Source organism: Phocoena sinus, chromosome 3 (assembly GCF_008692025.1).
Source record: "Phocoena sinus isolate mPhoSin1 chromosome 3, mPhoSin1.pri, whole genome shotgun sequence".
Taxonomy (NCBI): Eukaryota; Metazoa; Chordata; class Mammalia; order Artiodactyla; family Phocoenidae; genus Phocoena; species Phocoena sinus.
This window is the reverse complement of record NC_045765.1, coordinates 19,428,330-19,440,048: the sequence shown is the minus strand read 5'-3', so window position 1 is coordinate 19,440,048 and position 11,719 is coordinate 19,428,330. Positions and strand designations below refer to the sequence as shown.

Genomic DNA, 11,719 nt, shown 5'->3' with positions numbered 1-11,719 from the left:
AAAAGCAGCTGTTACGGGGTGGAGGATTACTGCCAGGCTGGGGCTGAATCTGTGACCTGGAAATGGAGAGGAGGGAGAAGGAGGAACTAGATTCTCTATAAAGAGACAGTCCTGGGTAAACACATGGCACATGGCAGTCAGTCCTCAGTTCCTTGGAAAAAAACCTTTGAGTTTCTCTAAGAGTCAATTCCAGAGGAGTCACTGACATGCCCAGCCAGAACTGCTGCCTGGGACTATCCACCCCTTCACCCATCCATTCACTCATGAAATATTTGCTGAGCACTTGCTGGACCTTAGGCGCTGTGCTGGGAGCTGGAGAATACAAGCGTGGGCAAAACCAGACAGGGTTCTCGCCTCTGCAGAGCTCTCAGGTGAGGGGCAGAGAGACCGACATAGTAATCACACAGTAGAGATATGCTCTGACAGGTCCTCACAGGAAAAGACCCAATGTAAGGGCATGTCCTAAGGAGCATTTGACCTAATCAGGGAGGTCAAAGAAGGTTTTTCTGGGGAGGTGGATGAGTAGGTTTTATCTATGTATAGGAGGAATGTAGAATCCCAGTCACACTAACAGCAGGTGCAAAGTCCCTGACGCTGAAAGGAATGTATGCAGATGGAAAGAGGCCAATGTGGCCAGCATAGAGAGATCAAAGAGCATGGAGCAGGCTGACACTGGAGAGGCTGGCAGGGCCCAGAACAGACTGAAGTGTTCCCCAAACCCCCACCTGCAATTAGTTATGTCTGAAGAAAGGAGTCACAAGACTTGTGAATGAATTTCCAATTTTATTTCACTAAAGTCAGCACCCACACAGTGTAGGCACAAACCCACTAGTCAGATATCTGGGACCCAGGTGGCCCAGCCTTGGAGCAGGGGTAGGATTGGGGCAGGGTTGTGGGGGAGTGTCTGAAGGAGGAGAGCTCCCAGCAGAGGAAGGGAGCTCTTAAAAAAAGAGTTAGGGCTGCTCCAGCTGGAGGCTGTGGAAGTGAGGCAGGGGCTGCAAGGGGAGCTGAAGTAACCACATTGAGGAGTTTGGACTTCGTCCTAGGAGGGTAGGATTCGAGCTAGGGAACAACATGGCCTTAGGGCTCCCATGAATTGGGCCAGGGCCACTAGTCAGAGGAGCAGGAAGCAATCCTTCCCAGGAAGCAGGCAGGTGGAGAGGATGGGGCTCCTGCCCCAAGCCCTTGGATGCCCTTCTGGGCCCCTCTGAGAAAATGCTAGTGCTAGTGCCATCTGCACAGGGCTGGGCAGAGGCCTCCAGGGCTCTTGCCCCCTCAGCAGTGACTGGTCTTAGAAGCTCTTCCCCAGACCCCCAGGTCCTGCATGGTCCAGCCTGCACACTGCAGCCTGTGGCCTCCCTGCTGTCTCCCCACCCCTTGGCCCTTCCTGCCTACAGTAACTGTGGCTATGCTGCCTGCACTTCAGTGCAGGTTCTGTCAGAAACCAGTATCCTCTGGGCTCCAAGGGACAGTGCCTGCCTCTGTGCCCTGAGTGGGAGAGGAGAAGGAGACCCCTACCCTGCTGTCCTGCCCCAGTAGGACTCCTTGAAGAGGGCAGCTTGCAGGGCCTTGGCACCAGGGTCACCATCCTCTCCCACCCTAAGGACAGGATGCCTGAGGAGATGGCTCCTGCTGTTCCCCTAGAACCCTTTCACTTCCTTCCCCACAGCTGAGAGTAACAGCGGGAGGGGAGGTGGGAGTTGGGGCAGTATTGGAGCTAGGGCCTGGCTCAGACCCCGGACCCTGCCCAGCCCCCTCCCTATGCTCCCTGTCCCAGCCTCTCCCACTTCACTCATCCTCCCCTCTTCCCAGAGAGTAGCATTCCTTAGTCACTGAGCTAACCAGGTTGTACCCCTGCTGAAAGGCCCACCAGGAATCCCTCGTCCCTCAGGACAAAGTTCAAGCTGGGCTGTGCCCCTCCTCCTGCCATGTCAGGCCACACACCCTGCCCTTGCCCATTTCCCTGCCTCTGCCAGCTTGGCTTAACTGTCACTTCCTCCAGGAAGTTCTCAGGCCTCCAGTTTTCAGAGCACCCTTCTGAAAGCAGCAGTGGCCCTGTGTCCCTCAGGGTCAGCCACCTCTGTCTGACTATAACCATGGTGATAGAGGAAGCCAGTGTTAAGAAAGGGGCTTGGCCAAGCTATAGTGGAGGAGCAGGGGGCGGTGGGCCTTGGTGGGCCTGGGTCTCTATGTGCACAAGAGGCTGGTGTTGTAGCAGTCAACAGGCTCCCAACTTGGAGGCCACAGTTGGAATGCCACGCCCCCCAGGCATGTTGTCAGGAGCTGTACAACACAGTGATTGACAGAGTCAGGGAGGCTAGCTGCTCCCTCTTTAAGTGCAGCGGAATAGGCCATGAGGCCAGGCCTTGCTAGACTACAGTCCCAATTACCCTGGATGAGGTCACCGGGAAAAGGCCTCTGTAGGACCTGTAGTATGTCCACTTTTTTATTCCTGATATAGGTAGTTTCTCTCTCTCTCCCCCGCCCGTCTTTCTGAGAGTTTATCAATTTTGTTAATTTGTTTAAAGAATCAACTTTGGATTTCCTTTGCTCCTTTGTTTCTTAAGATGGAAATGTACATAATTCACTTTATTCTTTTCTTCTTTTCTGCACATCGCTTTCACTGCATCCCAAAAACTTTGATGTGTTATAGTTTTGTTTTATTTTGTTTTTCATTCACACAGAGATATTTTCAGAATTTTTCTTTGACCTGAGACCTGTGGGTAATCTGAAGTGTTTTCCATAATGTCCAAATATTTGGGAATTTTCTAGATGTCTTTTTGTTATTGGTTTGTAATTTAATTCTATGGTGGTTAGAGAATATACTCTTATGATTTTGATCATTTGAAATTTATCAAGGCTTGTATGGTCCAGTACATGATCTATCTTGATGAAGGTTCATAGGCATGTAAAAATAACGTGCATCCTCCAGTTGTTATGTGTAGTGTTCTCAAAGTGTCAAATTAAGTTGGTTGGACTTCCCTGGTGGCACAGTGGTTAAGAATCCACCTGCCAGTGCAGGGGACACGGGTCCGATTCCTGGTCTGGGAAGATCCCACCTGCCGCGGAGCAACTAAGCCCATGCACCACAACTACTGAAGCCTGCGCGCCCTAAAGCCTGCGCCCCACAACTACTGAGCCCGTGTGCTGCAACTACTGAAGGCCGTGCGCCCTAGAGCCCATGCTCCGCAGCAAAAGAAGCCACCGCAATGAGAAGCCCGCGCACCGCAATGAAGAGTAGCCCCCGCTCGCCACAACTAGAGAAAGCCCACGCGCAGCAACAAAGACCCAACAAAACCAAAAAATTTAATTTAATTTTAAAAAATTAAGTTGGTTCATTGTGTTGCAAAAAAGAAAAAAGTTTATATCCTTACTGATTTTGTTTTGTCTACTAGTTCTATCAAGTACTGAGAGATAAGGTTTTTTGTTTGTTGTTTGTTTGTTTTGCGGTACGCGGGGCTCTCACTCTTGTGGCCTCTCCCGTTGCGGAGCACAGGCTCCGGACGCTCAGGCTCAGCGGCCACGGCTCACGGGCCCAGCCGCTCCGCGGCATGTGGAATCTTCCCGGACCGGGGCACGAACCCGTGTTCCTTGCATCGGCAGGCGGACTCTCAACAACTGCGCCACCAGGGAAGCCCCCATGTACCTTCTTGAGGGCTGTGGTAAACTATTTCTCTGTAGTAAAAAATATCTGTGATACTCTTCTCTACTGCCTCTCTCACGTATAAGATGGCAGTATTTAAATTGCTTATATTGGACTTCCCTGGTGGCGCAGTGGTTGAGAGTCCGCCTGCCGATGCAGGGGACATGGGTTCGTGCCCCAGTCCGGGAGGATCCCACATGCCACGGGGCGGCTGGGCCCGTGAGCCATGGCCACTGAGCCTGCGCCTCCGGAGCCTGTGCTCCGCAACGGGAGAGGCCACAGCAGTGAGAGGACCGCGTACCGCAAAAAAAAAAAAAAAAAAAAAAAAAGAAGGTACATGGGGAGTCACCATGAGGAAAGAAGTTGGAAAAAAATATCATTCCTGTAGCTCTGAGAATCCTTGGGTGGGACCTGTGGAGGCAGGAGGTTCCTGTGGAGATGGACAGCAGACTGCAGAGGTGCACCATGGCCTGTTCCTGCCATCTTTCTTTGATCTTACATCCACATTGCCACCATGATTCTCTCATACTATGATATTTAAGAACATCCCAAGATAAGAAGTGATAACCATTTAATATGTTCTTAAATGCTTTAGCTTCTTTCAGCTTCTCTAAGAGTTTCTGCTTGGTGCTTCTATTACCTCCAGAGTTGAATGCCACTCCAAACTCACTGTCACATCCTCATCTGCATACTAGGGCCTCTTGGGGGTCATGTGCTGTCAGGGACCAGCGAGTCTGTAAAGATCTATTTTGTTTTAATATTTTCTCTTTATCTTTGATTTTCAGCTGTTGGATATGATACACCTGCGTGTGGTTTTCTTTGTGTTTGTCTTGCTTGGTGTGTTTTGAGCTTCTGGAATGTTTTTCAATCTTTATTTCTTCAAATATTTTTTCCTCCCCTATTCTGTCTCTCATCTCTTTGACCCCAATTTCATGTATGTTTCCCAGTTTCATAGTATATCTCAAGGGTAATTGATGCTGTTAATGTATTTATGTGTTTTTTTACTCTCTGCTTCAATGTGGATAAGTTTTATTTACTTGTCTTCAAGTTTGCTTATTCTTTCTTCTGTAACATCCAATTTGGTGTTTAGCCCATCCATTGTAGTTTTTATTTCAGCTATCATATTTTTCAGATCTAGAATTTCCACTTAGTCAGTTTTTGAAAGTTTTCTATCCATATCCCAGAATATCTCATTATCCCACGTGTTAATTTCCTAGGGCTTCCATAACAAAGTATTATAACTGAGTGGCTTACAAAAATAGCAATTTGTTCTCTCACAGTTCTGGAGAAGTCCAAACTCCAGGTGCCAGCAGGGTTGGTTCCCTCCTGAGGGAGCATCTATCTCAGGCCTCTCTCCTCACCTCTGGGGCTACCAGCAATTCTTGGTTTTCCTTGGCTTGCAGATGCATCACTTCAGTCTCTGCCTCCATCTTCACAAGGCATCCTCCCCTGTGTCTCTCTGTGTCCAAACTTCCCTCTTCTTTTTTTTTAAAAAAAATATTTATTTATTTAGGCTGCACTGGGTCTTAGTTGCGGCATGTGGGCTTCTTAGTGCGGCAATGCTGACTTCTTAGTTGCAGCATGCAAACTCAGTTGTGGCATGCATGCAGGATCTAGTTCCCCGAGCAGGGATCCAACCCAGGCCCCCTGCATTGGGAGCGTGAACTCTCACCCACTGGACCACCAAGGAAGTCCCAAACTTCCCTCTTCTTATAAGGACACCAGTCACTGGATTAGGGCCCAAGCTGACCTCATTTTATAACCATATCTGTAAGGACCCTATTTCCAAATTAGGTCACATTCAAAGGTTCTGGGTGAACATGAATTTTTGAGGGACACTATTCAACTCATTATTCCCCCTTCTCTATCCCAATTATTGTTCTTTTCCCATTATTTTATATATTTATAATAGTTGTTGTATGTCCTTGTCTGCTAATTCCAATAACTTGGCGTTTTTTGTTTTTTTTTTTATGTGGAGGGGACTTCTTCTATTGACTCTGTTTTCTCTTTAAAATTAAAGCAAAAAAAAAAATTAAAGCATGTTTTCTTGCTTCTTCTCATGTCTTATAATTTTTTTACTGATTCTAGAATATAAAAGTGAGGGAAAATATAATGGAGTATAACCATATTGAGGTATATATTGTTTTGCTTTGTTTTGGTTATTTTCTTAAGAGTGCAAGTCCTTACCTATCTGGCAGTCAGAAGGAGAGGCCCATCATTCAGATTCCTCTTGAGCTGAGCTTTGTGAGAAGTTTAGCAAACTGTACAGTTAGAAGGAACACACTCCACACGAGACCACCATCACTTTCTGACCCTAACTGCAAGTTCAGGGGTTTCTCAAAACCACTGTTGGGGATGACACTTTTCTGGGACTCACAGAACCCACTCAAAGCTATTATACTCACTATAAACACTGTATTATACAGTTTCTTACAGGGAAGGGATACAGATTAAGATTAGCCAAGGGAAGAAGCTCATGAGTCTGGGGAAGTATGAAATGTGGGACTTGGGACTTCCCTGGTGGCGCAGTGGTTAAGAATCTGCCTGCCAATGCAGGGGACACGGGTTCGAGCCCTGGTCCAGGAAGATCTCACATGCCGTGGAGCAACTAAGCCAGTGCACCACAACTACTGACCCTGCGCTTTAGAGCCCATAAGCCACAACTACTGAGCCCATGTGCCACAACTACTGAAGCCTGTGTGCCTAGAGCCCATGCTCTGCAACAAGAGAAGCCACCGCAGTGAGAAACCTGTGCACCACAATGAAGAGTAGCCCCCACTATCCATAACTAGAGAGAGCCTGCACGCAGCAATGAAGACCCAATGCAACCAAAAAATAAATAAATAAAAATTAACTTAAGTTAAAAATAAAAAAAAAAGAAATGTGGGACTTCTGCTCCTGCTTTCTGTGTAGTCAGGACATATTACTTTCCCAGTATCAACATGTGACAATATACACAGACTACTGTGAACTAGGGAGGCTATTCTGAGCCTCAGTATTCAGTTTTAGGGGCTCCATTACTTAGGCACGATTGATTGATTGGTTAATCTCAGTCTCCAGATCAACTGATACCATGTAACCCTAAATCACCTGTGCAGTCTTTCTGGTGTGACCTGTCCCCACCCTAAGGTGTAGTCAGCACCCACCCTAAATTATGCCTTGTTCTCTGGCTAGCCCAAGGCCCCCAGAGAATAAGGCATAATTTAGGGGAAACAAAGATATCACCCAGAACCTGAGGGCAAAATCCAGACCTCTTCTGGGGCAAAGTTAAATTCTTTAGGACACAGGCCACCCCTTGCTTTTGGCCAAGACTCTTACAGCAAAATGATCATATTGCCTAAGAGTTGGGGGGCCAGTGTTGGTATAGGGATAGACTTAAAGAAACAACTATCTGTCCTATAAAGCCAGTACATACATTTTCATATTTTTGTACTAATTCAATTATTAATTTTCCCCCTTGTATCTTATGATAAACTTGTGCAGAACTATTTAGCATAGAAATTAGCTGATGATTAGGTAAATCCAGTCCTTCCTCAGGCCAGTCATTTTCCACCTGTTTTACTTCCTTAGGGGGCTTTAACTCAATTTCCCAATACATTTGACTATGAATATCAGTATCATAGCAAGGCCAGTGTTATACCCTATCCTCAGTGTGGCAGCAGACGTGACCTGAAAAGCTCTGGCACATGACCAGAGTCCCACTCGGCCATTAACAATTAGTCCAGTTATAGAAATGTCTCCCAGAGTGATGGATGTCATTCAGGTTTGCAGACTTCCATTCAATTATTTTAGGCTCCAAAAGCAGGAGTGGTCTCAGCAACATGTCATCATCCTTTCAGGCATTCTGGTGTAATTGAGCTAAGAGACAATAACGTCTCACTCTGAGCCTCTCCCGAGGCACCAGTGTAATATTGGATTTCTCTCATTGCAAAAACCATTAAACTTTACGCTCAGCTACCATTCCTCCTCCTCCTCTCCATTCATACCCTAACTTTCCCACTTTGGGAGGGGGCATTAGGGGTGGCCACTGTGCTGGTCCAGATTGTCAGCAGCAATACAAGTCTATGGGACTTCCCTGGTGGCACAGTGGTTGGGAGTCTGCCTGCCAATGCAGGGGACCAGGGTTCGAACCCTGGTCTGTGAGGACCCCACGTGCCGTGGAGCAACTAAGCCTGTGTGCCACAACTACTGAGCCTGCGTTCTGGAGCCCGTGAGCCACAACTGCTGAGCCCGCATGCCACAACTACTGAGCCTGCGCGCTGCAACTACTGGGGCCCACGCACCTGGAGCCCGTGCTCTGCAGCAAGGGAAGCCATTGCAACGAGAAGCCCGCACACCGCAACGAAGAGTGGCCCCCACTCGCTGCAACTGGAGAAAGCACGCACACAGCAGCGAAGACTCAATGCAGCCAAAAATAAATTAATTAATTAATTAAAAAAAAATACAAGTCTAGTCTAGCACTTGCCCTCCCACAGGCCACTCTCACTCCTGTGGGGTAGGGTTAAAAGGGTACAGAACTGGTGGGCCATCCCAATTACTAAGCAATGTAGCTGCATTCACTCTCAGTGCCAATTTTGCCACATGGGGTGAAGGCACAACCCACACCATCAGATCCTTAGGAATCTGACATAAAGGTTTAAAGGTATAGTGACAGTTTCTTAGGGATCATATCTGCTTCCAGCACCTGCAGTTGCAGCCCTTGCCCCGGGACCACTGCCTTAGGTAGGACAAAAGAGGTTGAGGTGATGTGAGGAAAAAAGAAAAAAAGTATAGTTATACCAGTTATACCACCCTTCCCACCTCCTCTTCCCCAAGTTCCACTCCCCCAAAAGCAGAGGATCTATCTAGTGGGGACTATCCCTTGCCCCCCCACCATGCTGACTGTGAGTGCACACTCATAATGGTGTATAAACCAGCCCTTCATGCCTTTATTTCTCCGCGTTTTAGACAAAAAAAAAAAAGAGTTTCACATTGCTAATTAGAGAAATGGAAATCAAAACTACAGTGAGGTATCACCTCACACCAGTCAGAATGTCCATCTCAAAAAGTCCACAAATAATAAATGTTGGAGAGGGTGTGGAAAAAAGAGAGCCCTCCTACACTGTTGGTGGGAATGTAAATTGATACGGCCACTACGGAGAACAGTATAGAGGCCTTAAAAACTAAAAATAGAGTTATCATATGATCTAGCAATCCCACTCCTGGGCATACACCCAGAGAAAACTCTAATTCGAAAAGATACACACACCCCAATGTTCATAGTAGCATTATGTACAATAGCCAAGACATGGAAGCAACCTAACTGCCCATTGACAGATGAATGGATAAAGAAGATATGGTACATATATACAGTGGAATATTACTCAGCCATAAAAAGAATGAAGTATCGCCATCTGCAGCAACATGGTTAGACCTAGAGATTATCATACTAAGTGAAGTAAGCCAGAGGAAGACAAATACCATATGATATCCCTTACATGTGGAATCTAAAACAGTGATACAAATAAACGTATTTATGAAACACAAACAGACTCACAGACATAGAAAACAAGTTTATGGTTACCAAAGAAGAAAGGGGGTGGGGAGGGATAAATTAAGAGTTTGGGATTAACAGATACATACTACTTTATATAAAATAGGTAAACAACAAGGTCCTACTGTATAGCACAGGGAATTGTATGCAATATCTTGTAATAACCTCTAATGGAAAATAACCTGAAAAGGAATATATATATATATATTCCTTTTCAGATTAGTTTTATATATGTATATATAAATGAATCACTTTTCTGTGCACCTGAAACTAACACAACATTGTAAATCAACTATACTTCAATTTAAAAACGTTTGAATTGTCTGTTCACTTCTCCATAAAACTTACTCTGAGGATGACATCTCTGTCCACCCACTTCATGAACCCAGGCGGCCACCTGCACCCCAGGAAACCTACTTGTTAATTCAAATCATCTTCCAAACCTGGAAGGGGTTCTTCTGATGGGCATCACATGTACTACTTTAATGCACCCCTCAAATTCCCACAGTGGTTTCCACAGGGCTGTGCCCCATATGGTCATCCTGTTAATAGGTCAGTTTTGCATTGCCCTCTGCCTGACCATATGGTCAGGCCATTGGCCCCTGTCTGTGAGTCGGTAAAAACCCAAATATAAGGGCTTTTTACTATTGTCCAATTCTTCCATCACTGCTAGGGAAAAAGCAATCTGGCTCCCTGAGTTGATTTGCTTTGATTTTCTTCTATCAAAGAAAGTCAAATTTTCTATCAAAGATTTTCTTCTATCTTCCTTCCACACAGGAAGCTGTCCACTCACCATGGAACTACCATCCACAAATCAAGCAGCTCTTTGGTGGTCAGTGGAGGGCTGTTCATAGGGCACTGGCCAAGTAGCCCTGTGACCATAGGATCCAGCAGTTCCTCAGGTGGTTCCAGAGTCAGCACTGGAGGAAAAGAGTGAGTACACCCTTCCCCTTCTCTGGTAGCACGTTCCTGTACCATTTCTATTGTATGATGCGACCCTCCTGGGCATTGCCCTCCCCATTAGAGCATTTCTCCAACATCACCCAAGGAATTGTGGGTATTTCCGGTTTCAAGGTTATTTTATGTCCCTCAGTCACAGGGGAAATCTCAGAGTCCAAAAGCAAGCTAGTTAGTACTGATTTTCTCTCAAATGCAAATATTCTGGTCCCAAATCCCAGAAGTTGCCACTAGGTGGCACTCACAGGCTTTTGCTGTAAACTCCAGTCTGCACTCCACACCGGGCTTTGGTACAGCAAATTAACAACCTGTTGGGCTCTGGCAATCTCACTGGTTCCCACTTGGCGTGTTCAATCAATACTGGAGGAAGGGTAGATTTCCATGCCTTCTGATTTACAACGCTGGTAGGGGAAGCTTTCCCCAGTCAGACACAATATCCATCCCCATAATACATTCAGGTAAAGAAGATGCAACCACTTCACATAGTCTGTTCACACCTTCAGTTTTCATCCAAACTTTCACCTTTATCCCATCAACCACTGCATTCCTATATCCTCACAATCTAGTTATAGCACTGTTAGGACTTCACATACAGATTTTGGAATCACAGTGCATGGAGGGGGGGGATCCCATAACAAGGAGTCCCAGAAAAGTCTCTTCAGCATCCTCTGACCATTTTACTCACTCAAGTTCATATGGCCTTGGGCCTCCAGCAGGGGTCAGTCCTTATCTTGATTAAACTGCAGGACCATTGCCCCAGGTAATTGGAGGTCTCTAGCCATCTTTGCCTTCCAGCTTTTAAAATTCCTCCATACAAGGGTAAATAAAGCAGACTTATTTACGGCCCTTCATTATTGGAGCTCCTGCTCGCTTCAGCAGCACATATACTAAAATTGGAACGATACAGAGAAGATTGGCATGGCCCCTGCACAAGGATGACATGCAAATTTGTGAAGCATTCCATATTTAAATAAATAAATATATATATATCAGGGCTCTCATCAGTCCACAAAACTTCCAAGAGTGCTGGATTATGACCTTTGTTTTGACCCCATAAAGGTCTGCCTTATTCATCCCATTACTAAATAATCATTGACAGATTTCCATGCTGCTAGGATGCGTCCCATGACCCTCCCTTTGTTTTTCCCCAGTCTCTTGTGACTCATTCCAACCATCTTCACTGTTTGTTGTTTCAGTATCATTTTTCCCTTCGATAGTGGCCCTAAGACTACTGTCTACAGCTCAGATCAACTGTAATCCAAGCTTGGTCCAGTCTCAGGATCTGCCTCAACACTCTCTTTTGCTTTCATTGTAGCTATTACAGATAACACAAGGCAGAGTGCATTTCACTTATTTCTTGTTACTCTGCATTTCCCTATGCATCAAGTGAACCAACTCCTTGGGAGTGGATTCTATCATTTCTAACTCCCATTATTGACTTTTGCCTCCAGTAACTGATCAAGGCATAGCTGCAGTTCTGTACCATGGTGAACACATGGCCCTCCAGGAATGAAAGCTTCATCATACCCCACCGTCTCTCCCAATTCCTAGAGACAGTGAGCGACTCATCTGCGAGTATACCTTTC

General features: G+C 46.1%; 1 non-coding gene across 1 annotated transcript; it reads left to right on the top strand.

Annotated features, from left to right (window-relative positions):
• Nucleotides 1–10,996: 10,996 nt before the first annotated feature.
• On the top strand, nt 10,997–11,103 carry LOC116752475. The gene has a single exon (XR_004349540.1). It is a non-coding gene; the product is annotated as a U6 spliceosomal RNA (small nuclear RNA).
• The last annotated feature ends 616 nt before the right edge of the window (nt 11,104–11,719 follow it).